Source organism: Rana temporaria, chromosome 8 (genome assembly GCF_905171775.1).
Source record: "Rana temporaria chromosome 8, aRanTem1.1, whole genome shotgun sequence".
In the NCBI taxonomy this organism is placed as follows: Eukaryota; Metazoa; Chordata; class Amphibia; order Anura; family Ranidae; genus Rana; species Rana temporaria.
In genome coordinates this window covers 91,315,575-91,329,910 of record NC_053496.1, presented here as the reverse complement: position 1 = coordinate 91,329,910, position 14,336 = coordinate 91,315,575, and the positions used below count along the sequence as shown (strand labels likewise).

At 43.3% G+C, this 14,336-nt stretch overlaps 1 protein-coding gene across 1 annotated transcript in view; it reads right to left on the bottom strand.

Annotated features, from left to right (window-relative positions):
• TLL2 (tolloid like 2) overlaps positions 1-14,336 on the bottom strand; it is a 143,705-nt gene that overhangs the window by 93,737 nt on the left and 35,632 nt on the right. The window lies entirely within an intron of this gene.

Genomic DNA, 14,336 nt, shown 5'->3' with positions numbered 1-14,336 from the left:
GGTACCGCCGTAGTATTGAGGAGCTGATGCGCTTTCACGGTGGCCACGATGTCTGCATCCCCCATTGCTAGCATACACTGAGGGAACACATTTAACCCCTCGATTTCCCCCAGTGTTAACTCCTTCCCTGCCATTGACATTTATACAGTAATCAGTGGCCATTTATAGCTCTGATCGCTGCATAAATGTCAGTCAAAAAATAAATCCTGCATATCACCACCATTACCAGTAAACAAATAAAATAAAAATGCCATAAATCTATCCCCCATTTCGTACGGTAGCTTATTGCGATTTTTTACTACCAAAAAAATTTTTTTTTTACAAGATTACATATCAGCCAAACTAAAGAAATTGGGGATATTATAGCAAAAATAGTGTTTCTCAAAAATTGTCACTTTTGTTTATAGTGCAAAAAATAAACTGTAGGTGAGCAAATACCACCAAAAGATAGCTCCATTTGTGGGGGGAAAAAGGGCACTAATTTTGTTTAGGTACAGTGTTGCACGACCACGCAATTGTCAGTTAAAAAGGGACACAGTGCCATATTGCAAAAAAAAAAAAAAAAAAAAGGCCCATCAGGAAAGGGGTAAATCTATTCGGGGCTGAAGTGGTTAAACTGGTATCCTGTTAGGTGGACGCCATTCAATAAAGCAAATTGCTTTGCATACTCAAAAATCTTCTAATCCAGTTAGTAAATGCAAATGGAAGGCAGCCAAAAGATGCTAGCCGACTCTAGGTAACCTCTGCCATCTAACCTTCAGCCTCAATACCTTGTGCCACTAATCTACAACAAGCAAAGCCTTCAGACTTCACATCAATTCTCCAGAAAGTTAACCCTTATTATGAAACAGTATGTTTGTTTCAGCTTTTTTTTTTTTTTTTTCCCCAAATCTGCTGCAGTTTTAAAAGAAAGCTCCAGGACAGGATAAAAGTTGCTAACAGGAGTCTATGCTGAGCTACCTTTCCAGATAATCAGTGGTTAAAGCTCCCTGGAATACCAACTAAAGCTGCACGATTTTGGCTCAAATGAGAATCAGTTTTTTGCTTAGAATAAAGATCACTCACGGCGTAACATCCTTCCCATTATACAAAATAAAAAATAAAATTGGGCTAACTTTACCGTTTATTTTATTTATTGAAGTACTAGCTGAATACCCGGCGTTGCCCGGTCTTCCTATCTTAACCTTTTGGGGAGGAAAATCATAGTAATATAAATATACCCATCTTTTATATAAGGGTGTAGGTAAGGGTTAAGTTAACTGTCATATATTTTTATTTGGCATATAAGTAATATGTGTACCAGGTATTATTGAAATATCTCCAGGCGTACAGAAGTTATGTGGGAACATACATTTCCCATTGATTTGCATGGGACTTTAACCACTTCCCGCCCGGCCTATGGCCGATTTACGTCCGGGAAGTGGTTATGAAATCCTGACAGGACGTTCTAGAACGTCCTGCAGGATTTCATGCCGCGCACGCCCGTGGGGGCGCGCATCGCGGCGATCGGTGATGCGGGGTGTCAGTCTGACACCCTGCATCTCCGATCTCGGTAAATAGCCTCCGGCGGAGACTCTTTACCACGTGATCAGCCGTGTCCAACCACGGCTGATCACGATGTAAACAGGAAGAGCCGTTGATGGCTCTTCCTCACTCGCGTCTGACAGACGTGAGTAGAGGATAGCCGATCGGCGGCTCTCCTGACAGGGGGGGTTAGCGCTGATTGTTTATCAGCGCAGCCCCCCCTCGGATCGCCACACTGGACCACCAGGGATGCCCACCCTGGAGCACCAGGGTGGGCAAAAAAAAAAAAAAAAATGCCAAAAAAAAAAAAAAAAAGCCAGAAAAATAAAAAAAAAAGCATAAAGAAAAAAGATGCCAGTCAGTGCCCACAAATGGGCACTGACTGGCAACCTGGCAAAAATCAGTGCTGCCACCCCAGTGTCCATCAGCGCCACCCCAGTGTCCATCAGTGCCACCCCAGTGTCCATCAGTGCCACCCCACAGTGCCCATCCATGCCCAGTGCCCACCTATCAGTGCCCATCTGTGCCACCCATAAGTATCCATCAGTGCCGCCCATGAGTGCCCATCTGTGCCGCCTATGAGTGCCCAGTGCCGCCCATGAGTGCCCATCAGTGCCGCCTATGTGTGCCCATCAGTGCCGCCTATGTGTGCCCATCAGTGCCGCCTATGTGTGCCCATCAGTGCCGCCTATGTGTGCCCATCAGTGCCGCCTTTGTGTGCCCATCAGTGCCGCCTTTGTGTGCCCATCAGTGCCGCCTTTGTGTGCCCATCAGTGTCGCATACCAGCGCCGCCAATCAGTGCCACCTCATCTGTGCCCGTCAGTACTACCTCATCGATGTCCATCAGTGCCATCTCATCGGTGCCCATTAGTGCCGCCATATCAGTGCCCGTAATTGAAAGAGAAAAACTTATTTACAAAAAAATTAACAGAAAAAAATAAAAACGTAATTTTTTTTCCAAATTTTCAGCCTTTTTTTAGTTGTTGCGCAAAAAAAAAAAAAACGCAGAGGTGATCGAATACCACCAAAAGAAAGCTCTATTTGTGGGGAAAAAAGGACGCCAATTTTGTTTGGGTACAGTGTAGCATGACCGCGCAATTGCCATTCAAAGTGCGACAGTGCTGAAAGCTGGCTTGGGCGGGAAGCTGCGTAAGTACCTGGTATGGAAGTGGTTAAAAAAAAAAACCAGACCCTCACAAATGGGGGTAGTTAAGGGATAAATTAACTATCCTATAGTTTAAGTGGACATATAAGTAACATGTGACCAAGTGTTATCGAAATATCTACAGCCGGTTGGAAGTTATAAAGTAACATGTATTTCCCATTAAGTTGAATGGGACTTTAAAGGAAAACCCCGACCATGGCAAATGGGGGTGGGTAAGGGTTAAACCACCTATCCTATGTTTGTTGCTGACATATAAGTAACATGTGTGCCAAGTTTCATGTTAAGATAGATAGATATTCTCCCCCCCCCCCCCCCCGAAAATAATATTATTAATGTTTGAAAGACTGCTGCACAAATACAGTGGGGCATAATTAAATTATATATATATATATATATATATATATATATATATATATATATATAATGTTTTTTTTATTACACACACACACATTTTTTGGGGGTTCCAAATAATTTTCTAGCAAAAAAAACAAAAAACAAAAACAGGATGTTAACAATTGTCAGAAAAAGGGTTTAGTCTTTAAGTGATTAAACTTCCCTCATTTACACACAGAAGTCATCCCTTTGATCCAAGAACAAAAAGTTACATTGTTTATACTTATCTACCATCAGACAATGTTGTGATACACTTGGCAGGCTGCCAAAAAAAAAAAAGTTATATATATATATAATAAATAATAAGTTATATGTATGCACCTGTCATTCTTGCCTAGGCTAGACTGATGTACCTGAACCCCAAGCATCACACCAAAAACCACTACAGCATTTCTGCGAATTCATGCAGTCCTGCCAACTGTCCTTTGTTTTCTATATCACTCATCCCAAGAAGCAGCTTGCGCAGGGTGAATCTATTTAAATCAAGTCGATTTAAATTGCTAGTAAAAAAAAGGCTCAATTTAAATCATCATTTTTAAAGAGCATCTGTCCTGCAGCAGGTCCTCCTGACCTGACCCTCTGTTGACTCACCGACAGTCCTATTAACTTTAATGGGGGGCCGGTGATGTGGCAGTGACAACAAGGTGAGGGACGTGGCGGCAGCAGGTGAGTGGATGCCCGCTAACAGGCGCTGCCATGATGGATCTGAAATGGCAGGTGCTCTTTAAATGTAGAATTATTATTGCTGGTAGTTAGGAAACCTTCATTTTGTTTGCAAATATCAAAGATTCTATTTAGAATAATAAGCTGTCAGGTTAGTAAAACAGTGATATCAGAACCAATTCAATCATCCAGTTTGCAGTGTACATAGATTAGCAAAATAGGATAAAAGAATATTCCTGAACTTTGGTTTAACTCATGGTTCCTGTGAAATTGTGTGAATGCATCAATGCAGTGCATGTCATCTCAGCTTGCAGAATTTGGATTCATTGAATGAGTTTACAAAAAATATGTTTTAAAATATTGCCGAATATACAGCCTCATGCTGCATAACTTTCAAGTTCCATAAAGTTCCATTTCATGCTGAATAAACAAAATTATTAATGCATCCTAAAATAGAAAGCCACCTTTTAGATTTATACTCCAAAAGCATTTTATTAAAAATAAATTTGATTTAAATCTTATTATTTTTTTTTTAATTATTGATTAAGATCCACCCTGAGCTTGCGGGGTCTGACAGTTTACTGGCAGGGCACGCAGTGTCTGTGCATGTACCGAACCCCCTGCGCATGCGCTTTGCCATGTCTTGAAGACTGGGAGAAAACCCCTGTGGCATGCCTGCCCCAGATACGAATGAAAGTTGGCAGGGAGAACTTTCCCTACAAGGCAACACTGGACTCAATGGATTAGCAAGCAGGTTTTCTTACAGGCACATGTTTTAGTATTTGCAAAAAGTATTTCATAATAAGGACGTAGTTACTCTTTAAAAGATTTCTTGCTTATCACTTTTGAAATGAAGGGAGGGGGAAACACAAACGCACACTGTATGTTTAAAATTAGAGTTGTATTCTTCACATTCACATCGATTACATGGAAAATACAAAACTGTCACGCTGCCATCCACTGTAATCTCCATGTAAAATGTTCCATTTTCAACAGTACGATATTATATCCGGCTTGATGCATATGGTATGGATAACAGCGATTGAGGGATCCTTTATGCTGAATTACACAGCAGTTATCCAACATGTAACAAATGGCACCAAGTTGTAGTAGAATCGTAACACTGGTTTGTTAACACTTCGACCCCTTTCTCACTGAGGAGTTTTTCAGGTGGTACAGCGCTAAAAATAGCGCTGCTATACCGCCTGTAAAACTCCTGCCCAGCAACCTCAATGTGAAAGCCGGAGGGTTTTCACACTGAGGCGATGCGCTGACAGGAGAAAAAAAAAATCTCCTGCTAGCAGCATCTTTGGAGCGGTGAGAGGAGCGGTATGTAAACGATGGGAAACTGGGGCAATACCGCCTGCAATGCGCCTCTGCAGAGGCGCATTGCGGGCGGTATTAACCCTTTATCTGCCGCTAGCGGGGGTTAATACAGCACCGCTGACGGCCGAATCCCACGGCAAATCCGACGGTATTTTTAGCGGCGCTATACCGCCACCGCGGCTCCCGCCCCAGTGTTAAAGGGGCCTTAGTTAAAAAATATATAATGGATATAACAACTACAGGGAGTGCAGAATTATTAGGCAAATGAGTGAGTATTTTGACCACATCATCCTCTTTATGCATGTTGTCTTACTCCAAGCTGTATAGGCTCGAAAGCCTACTACCAATTAAGCATATTAGGTGATGTGCATCTCTGTAATGAGAAGGTGTGTGGTCTAATGACATCAACACCCTATATCAGGTGTGCATAATTATTAGTCAACTTCCTTTCCTTTGGTAAAATGGGTCAAAAGAAGGACTTGACAGGCTCAGGAAAGTCAAAAATAGTGAGATATCTTGCAGAGGGATGCAGCACTCTTAAAATTGCAAAGCTTCTGAAGCGTGATCATCGAACAATCAAGCGTTTCATTCAAAATAGTAAACAGGGTCGCAAGAAGCGTGTGGAAAAACCAAGGCGCAAAATAACTGCCCATGAACTGAGAAAAGTCAAGTGTGCAGCTGCCAAGATGCCACTTGCCACCAGTTTGGCCATATTTCAGAGCTGCAACATCACTGGAGTGCCCAAAAGCACAAGGTGTGCAATACTCAGAGACATGGCCAAGGTAAGAAAGGCTGAAAGACGACCACCACTGAACAAGACACACAAGCTGAAACGTCAAGACTGGGCCAAGAAATATCTCAAGAATGATTTTTCTAAGGTTTTATGGACTGATGAAATGAGAGTGAGTCTTGATGGGCCAGATGGATGGGCTCGTGGCTGGATTGGTAAAGGGCAGAGAGCTCCAGTCCGACTCAGACGCCAGCAAGGTGGAGGTGGAGTACTGGTTTGGGCTGGTATCAAAGATGAGCTTGTGGGGCCTTTTCGGGTTGAGGATGGAGTCAAGCTCAACTCCCAGTCCTACTGCCAGTTTCTGGAAGACACCTTCTTCAAGCAGTGGTACAGGAAGAAGTCTGCATCCTTCAAGAAAAACATGATTTTCATGCAGGACAATGCTCCATCACACGTGTCCAAGTACTCCACAGCGTGGCTGGCAAGAAAGGGTATAAAAGAAGAAAAACTAATGACATGGCCTCCTTGTTCACCTGATCTGAACCCCATTGAGAACCTGTGGTCCATCATCAAATGTGAGATTTACAAGGAGGGAAAACAGTACACCTCTCTGAACAGTGTCTGTGAGGCTGTGGTTGCTGCTGCACGCAATGTTGATGGTGAACAGATCAAAACACTGACAGAATCCATGGATGGCAGGCTTTTGAGTGTCCATGCAAAGAAAGGTGGCTATATTGGTCACTGATTTGTTTTTGAATGTCAGAAATGTATATTTGTGAATGTTGAGATGTTATATTGGTTTCACTGGTAAAAATAAATAATTGAAATGGGTATATTATTTTTTTTTTTGTTAAGTTGCCTAATAATTATGCACAGTAATAGTCACCTGCACACACAGATATCCCCCTAAAATAGCTAAAACTGAAAACAAACTAAAAACTACTTCCAAAAATATTCAGCTTTGATATTAATGAGTTTTTTGGGTTCATTGAGAACATGGTTGTTCAATAATAAAATTAATCCTCAAAAATACAACTTGCCTAATAATTCTGCACTCCCTGTATATAATGGATATTAAAAAACACATTTAGGGCCAGTGCACACCAGACGCAGTTCCGTGTGCTTTTTTTCTGCACAAAATGCATGCAGTGTGTTTTCCATGCATTCCAATGGCTCTAGTTCACACCATGCAGTCAGTTTTCGGGTGCAGAACTGACCGGAAACTGCATGGTGTGAGATAGAGCCAACTATAGTCATCGGAATACATGGAAAAACACTGAGCATGCATTTTGTGGAAAAAAAAAAAAAAAAAGCACACGGAAATGAACGGAACAGCGTCTGGTGTGAACTGGCCCCAAGTACATACAGTAAATACTTTGGAAGGGGCACCTCCACACATGCAGTCCTACACCAATCAATGGGAGCACCAGACTAGAGGCCACACTTTACATGCCTTGGAGTGGTCATATGGCTTCCACGTGTATTTGTACATGTATGCAAATGAGAACTGTTACAAATTGTTTAACCCAGAACTGTCCCTTTGTCAACTAGCTGTTTTTTGTGCTTTGGAATTTTTGTATTCTTTGTTATCCAGAGGACAGCCATAGACTGCCCAGTTTTTTTTAGCAATACAAACATTGTCCCGTTTCATGTGTCTGGGCCAATACAGCACCATTTACACACACAGTTATTTTACCAAGTGGTCTTCACATCACCATCAATGTTGCCACTGCCTTTTGATCAAACTAGCGATCTACAAACTATATACAGTCATAAAATGCATCACCACACAGGGCGACTCTGCTTAAAGTGGAGTTTCCATCCCAAAAAAATGTCTTCATTATTGTGCTCATTAGACCTAAAAGAAAAAAAATATATATGTTTTTTACTCATCTGGAAATGCCTGTTGCTATGCAGTCCCACAAAATCTGCCTTTGGAATCACCTAGGATCCTGACATCTCCCTCTGATGCTCCTGGGAAATGTGTGTCATCATTTCCCAGGATGCAGTGCGCTACCCAATTATCACTCCCCATCCAAGACTTCCAGGAAGTGCTTGTGGGCTTCACAATGCCCACAAGCAAAATGACATTGGTGTGGACATAGTTTTATAAACTATCTTTTTTGAATAACTATTGCGGAGCAGCAGCGGATTGTAAAATAGTAAGTGACCGGATTTATATTATAAAAACACATGATGAAAGGACATACATTTAAAAAATGCTAATTGTGGTTGGAACCCCGCTTTAAGCCGTCTTGTTGCCACAATACTAAAATATTGGTCTAAGCAAAACACACACACGCCAAGTTTCCTACACTGGAAACCAGCTCCCTGCGTAATCTTGCCAGGGAGTTCAAAATGGCAGATATTGAAGTTCATCTCATCAAGACTTTCATAAAACCCTGAGGGAGTCTCTCCTCCCCCGTCTCTCCCCCCCCCATCGAATACTGAAGATCAGGACTCCTCTAAGGAAGACCTAAAAATGAGAAGAGTCTTCTACAAACTAGATTTGATGAAATATGAATCTATGCAGTGGTGGGACATAGAATTTGCTAAGAAATATTATGATCTGAAAAATCACTCCGAGGCCTGAGGGCCACTCAGATGTGCAAATTTCTAGATGAAGACCTAAACATACAATGGCTCATAATTTCCACCAAATGCACCTTAGAATGGCTGAATGCCATCAAGAACAAAGAATCAGGATGCTACAAAAAAAAAAAAAAAAATCTACAAAAATAGGGGATACATTTATGGAATTTTTATTGTCTTTTACTAGTAAATGGTGGAATTTAGTGCAGGGGCAGACCGGGCTTACAGTTTCCTGGCTGATCGCTTCTGGCAGAAGCGGTGCAGGCTTTTTACAGGACTTTAGAGCGGCCTGGAGGGGGGGGTTCCCTGCCAGGAAAGCGATCAGCCAGAGGACACAGACTTGCCCTGGGGCCGCTTTGAGCTGAGGCTGCAGAGCTCTCCTTCCACTCTACTCCTCCTCTTGTGCCTCACACACAGTGGGCAACTCCTATGTGTCACAGAGTTGGGTCTGTGTTCGGAGGCGCTGTAACAAGGTCCTGCCCCCTTGTCACAGGCAGTTTACATGCGGGCATCTATCCCTTCCCCTTTATTAAAATATAAGTATTCAATATCTTAGACTTTTATATCTAGAACACATAATTACTCCATATAGCCCCTACTCTGTCCACTCTGAAAACTCATTTAGGGAAGCCTATCCCACACCCACCTAACTCAGGGCTTGACAAATTTGCTTGGAATCTAGGAGCCAGCTAAAACAGTTAGGAGCCAGGAACACACCCGGTGCTGCCGAGCTTGCCTGCAGAAACAAACGCATACGTGAGTAGTGCCCGCATATGAAAGCGGTGTTTAAACCACACATGTGAGGGATCGCCGTGATTGGTAGAGCAATAATTCTAGCCCTAAAACTCTAACTCAAAACATGCAACCTGTAGAATTTTTTTTTAAAGGGAGATTTTAAAGGGTAAAAGTTTGTCTCCATTTTAAAGCTCGACATGTTGGTTATCAATTTACTATAAAAAAAGAAAAAAAAAAAAAAAAGAAAAAAAAGGGGGGGTTTAGAATGTAAGCTCTAAAAGCGCAGGGCCCTCCTGTATTGAACTGTACTGCAATTGTGCTGTGTCCCCCCCTTCTACATTGTAAAGCTCTGCGTATAAAGCGTGTATAATTAACCACTTCATTACAGACCATAGTCAAATGACGTCAGCAGTAGGGATCTCCCATCCTGGGCGGGCGTCACGGCCATCTAGCGATTGCCCGTGAACACAGCAGGACTGTCTGTAGCAGCTCCCTCCTCACAGCCTTGTCTTCCAGGCTATGCTGAGCCAGTGGCTCCTGTTGCAGTCATTCAAATCCTGTGACAAGGAAGCAGGGGGTGGAGCCAAGTGGCACAGTGTGTCTATGGACAAAGGCAGCACAATTCGGTATCCAGCCTGCAGGTTAACTCTTGTGGCAAACAGCTTGCTATGGGGCAAGCTCAGAAGAGAAAAAAAATAAAAAATACACGAGTGCCTTCGGGTAACATGAGAAGTGGATACATTTAGAGCTTGTCTGTGCAACACCACAGCGCAGGTAAGTAGATCACATTTGTATTTTCTTCCCCCAGGTCTAAATGACAAATGTGATATACTTACCGTATTTATCGGCGTATACCGCGCACTTTTTTGCCCTGAAAATCAGGGCAAATTCGTGGGTGCGCGGTATACGCCGATACCCGCGCCGAGTTTTGAACACTGCGCCGACCTATACCGAGCGCAGTACACTCGGGCAGTCTCGGCAACTTCCGCGCTCACGTCCTGGACGTCAGCGCGGGTAGCCGAGCATTGCCGACAATACACGAGTGTCAGAGCAAATATAGTGTGAACCCAGCCTTAAGGGATTGCAAAAGATCTTTTTAAAAGACCAATGCACCCTTTAAATATACAAAAACGCCACCTTAATTGCATCTTCCCCCATCTCCAAAAAATTGAGGGTTGCATGAGAGAGAGCGAGAGAGAGAGAGTGGCTGAAGATCTATAACATATAACTGGGCACATTTTTAAAATGCACAGAAAAGGGATACAGGGAGAAATCTATGCCAAATCATTCGATGGGACAACAAAAAACACACCTTGATAAGTTCCAAGTTCCTTCTGTGTACAGACTTTGCATACAATAGTTGTTCCTCAAAGGAGTGAGCTGAAAAGTATTCCTAACAGACACCAGTTTTATCATCACCGTAATAATGAGTAGATATTTCCGGAATGCTATCTATTGCCCGGCACAAGCGCTTCCTGTTTGTCCCTCCATTGCAGCTTATATAAGGCACAGCTGCTTTATATCTGAAATGGATTCCACTTGGCAAACATTTTGCATCTCATGGGAATTTATCATGGCCAATCTTATGGTCGTTAGCGCTCAGATTAGAGGATAATTTTTGCTCTCCTCGGGACAGCGATCATTGACAGAACTTTGTTACAAATATACCATTCCATAGCCTTCAAGGTTACATCTGTGGTTATTACAGGCCAAACTAGGTCAGAAAACAAATATTCTTCGGAAAGATGGATTCTTGTTTCACCGATTCTGCGACAGACGTACAATATCATTAACCAATATATTTTAAAAGCACAACATTTTTGGAATCTCTTCAGCAGGAGGAGAGGTCTCCCATTAGAAAATTTAAGAGCAATTTCAAGTTACAAGTGAAACCCAACAGCGCAGTGCTACCGCTATCCAGCAAACCCCCAAAAACACTTGAATTAATGTTCAGTTAAAGTTCACCTAAACACGCTTTCTTCCTCTTAAAAGGACAAAGCAGCACCAGCCAATGGCTGCGCTGATTTCAATCCATCCGATCTAGCCAATCAGCAGCCAGGCTGAGCGGCGGAGGATGTCGGGACCGAGCGCGGGACTTTTGAGGGGTCAGGTAAGTATAATGGGGGGGGGGGGCGGTATACTCTTAAGTTCTCTTTTTCATCAAGGTGAAAAAAAAAATAATAATAATAATTTCCTTTACAACTCCTTTAATAAACAGACACTTGCCTGCTCCATGGTCCAGGGATGTGGATGTCTGTGCCCAGAGCGTCGCTCCTCTCCGCTGGCGCCTCCATTCACACTGTGGGTACCCGGCCGTGACAGCTTTCGGCTTCACAGCCAGGCACGCACTGCACATGTGCGAGACGCGCTGTGCTCTAGGAGTGGACAGGCGACCTCCTGGGACCTGTCATGCGTCCTAGGAGGGAGGAGCCGCCTAGGCGGCCCGCAGATGGAAGTTAGAAGTGGAACAGGAATTCCCATTCCTACCGAAGCCCCCCCCCCCCCCAAAAGATATTACATGGCAAATGTGGCATTCAAGAGGGTGAGGAGTGCTTAAAGCGGTAGTTTCACTTATGGGTGGAACTCTGCTTTAAGCGTTACCTAGTGGCCACGATGAGGTATTGAAGGCTAAATTCCCTAACAGGCAAAATACTGCATCATGATCACTAGCTAGTGCAAGCAATCATACAAAATCATGTTAGACAAAATTGAGGGCCCTTTCACACTGGCATTCCGATCAGGTCCACCTGTCAGTTTCAGGCGGCCCTGATAGAACACTCATTCACCCCTATGGGGCAGCGGATGTCAGCCGCCGCATGTCCGCCAAATCCAGATGGATTATGACCCCCATAAGTCTGGGGGAATCAGATGGAAATGGACAGGCGGATCGCTTTCATGCGATCTCCCCATAGAGGAGAGTGGGACCGACAGTCCCAGAACAGTGAGTGGAGATGGACCTGTCATTCGCCAGACAAGCCCGTGTGAAAGAGTCCAAAGTTTGTTTTGACAGCACGTATGTCTTACATTCAATAAAATCTATTTAACCACTTGCCGACCGCCGCATGTACATATACGTCGGCAGAATGGCACGGACAGGCACATCAACGTACCCGTCTGCCTAGACGTGGGTCAGGGGTCCGGTCGGGACCCCCCCCCCCCCATCCAGCTTGGGTCTCCCAAGCTGGATGCACCATGTCCAAAGTTTTGAGTAATTAAATGATTAGGTCCAGCATGGTACATCACCACTCGAGGGCTACAATTAATCCCAGCAACTTGAGGCAGTAGCAGCATTCTGCCAACTGAAGCAGATTTCATACTAGGAACTAGACTTTCAGAAATGGTTCCTGGCGCAAACAGAAAAGGTCTTCAAAAGTGGGCCTGGGTGCATGCAGTCCTGTGCCAGCTAGATTGGGGGAGGGGGAAGCACCTTGTGTACTTAAAGTGGAGTTTCCATCCCAAATTTGTTTTCTCATTGTGCTCATTAGACCTAAAAAAGTAAACATTTTTTTTTTTTTTTACTCATCTGGAAATGCCTGTTGCTATGCGGTCCCACAAAATCTGCCTTTGAAAGCACCTAGGATTCTGATGCTCCTGGGAAATGTGTCATCATTTCCCAGGATGCAGTGCGCTGTCCAATTATCACTCCCCATCCAAGACTTCCAGGAAGTAAGTGCTTGTAGGCTTCACAATGCCCACAAGCAAAATGACAACAGTGTGGACGTAGTTTTATAAAACTATCTTTTTTGAATATCTATGCGGATCGGCGGCGGATTGTAAAATAGTAAGTGACCGGATTTATATTATAAAAACGCAGGATGAAAGGACATACATTTAAAAAATGCTAATTGTGTTTGGAACTCTGCTTTAAAGGATCACTAAAGGAATATTTTTTTTAGCCAAATAGCTTCCTTTACCTTACTGCAGTACTGGTTTCATGTCCTCATTGTTAGTTTTTGAAGTAGCTGTAATTCTGCTGTGATCTCCACACTTCCTGCTTGTCTGGCTCCTTATAACCACAGTACTGGGAGATTTTCACGGTGGTCTAAGCTGTCATTTCTGTGTGTCTAAAACTCCCCAGAACCAATCAGATTCATTTTAAAAACACTGCCCTGAATTTGTTTGTTTTTGTTCTGTGGGTCTCTTTACTTCACAGAAACATGAAACCAGTTTAAAACCGAAAGTGAAACTAGAGGCACATTATATGATTGAATTTAATCTATTTGTAATCATTTTTAAAAGGAATCAGTTAACTTTTATGTCTCTATACCCCGTAAACAGTCATTTCAGCAAAAAAAAAAAATTTCCTTTAGTGACCCTTTAAGCCAAAACAACACAACACACACGGAAAGGGAGTGTCTCACAACAAAGTGGGCATTTGACACACTACAGTACTGCTGGTTGGGCCAATTGTTCAAGCTGGTGTCAGTTCATTCTCCCCCACCCCTTTTCCTGTGGGTCACAAAATTAGGACAGGAACTTACAGCACATCAGCGGGTTTTCAGTTCTGCCCATTAAAGACAGCTAAACTCAGACAACATGGTCAAAATGGGCCATAGAGCTGCAATGAAGCCGGAGGACCGCATGACAGCCAGGAAAGGTGGGAGACTACCTGAATAGTACAAGATTGTGAAAAATTGTGGTGGCGCTTTGTTGCGGGTTCATTTGTGCGAAAGAAAAGCCTGCAAGTTTGACCGTTTTGTGGCAATTTGATTCATTGACCATTTTATGGATAATTGCCCCCCCCCCCCCCTTTCATCCCCACAACAAACACTAGAAAGTCTAAGTGACGTTAGAACTCCGGATCTGAAACTTGTTATAGATCATTGGGGGGGGGGGGACAAACACCACACAAGCTTTATCAATATGTAAAACTATAGATACAATCCAGAAAATGCAGCTTGTTGCGGAGAAGCTCAGGGTCCACAAGAAATGTGGGGGTCATGTCCCTGCCCCCCCCCCCCTTTAAATCCCTTGTACAGCCGCATTTTCAAGTTAAACGGGGAAAAAAAAAAAGTCACTTTCAATTAAGGTTTTGACTACATAGCGTACTGGCCACCTGGCATCCAAAGCACATTATTCAAGTGGTGTTCCCCATGTTGCCTTGCACAGATGCAGAGTACACTTCTGCACGACAGATCAAATCAGTAATCCCACTAATAGCAAAATCTGATTTTGTTCTGTGTGGAGGCATACAAGCCAATACCCTG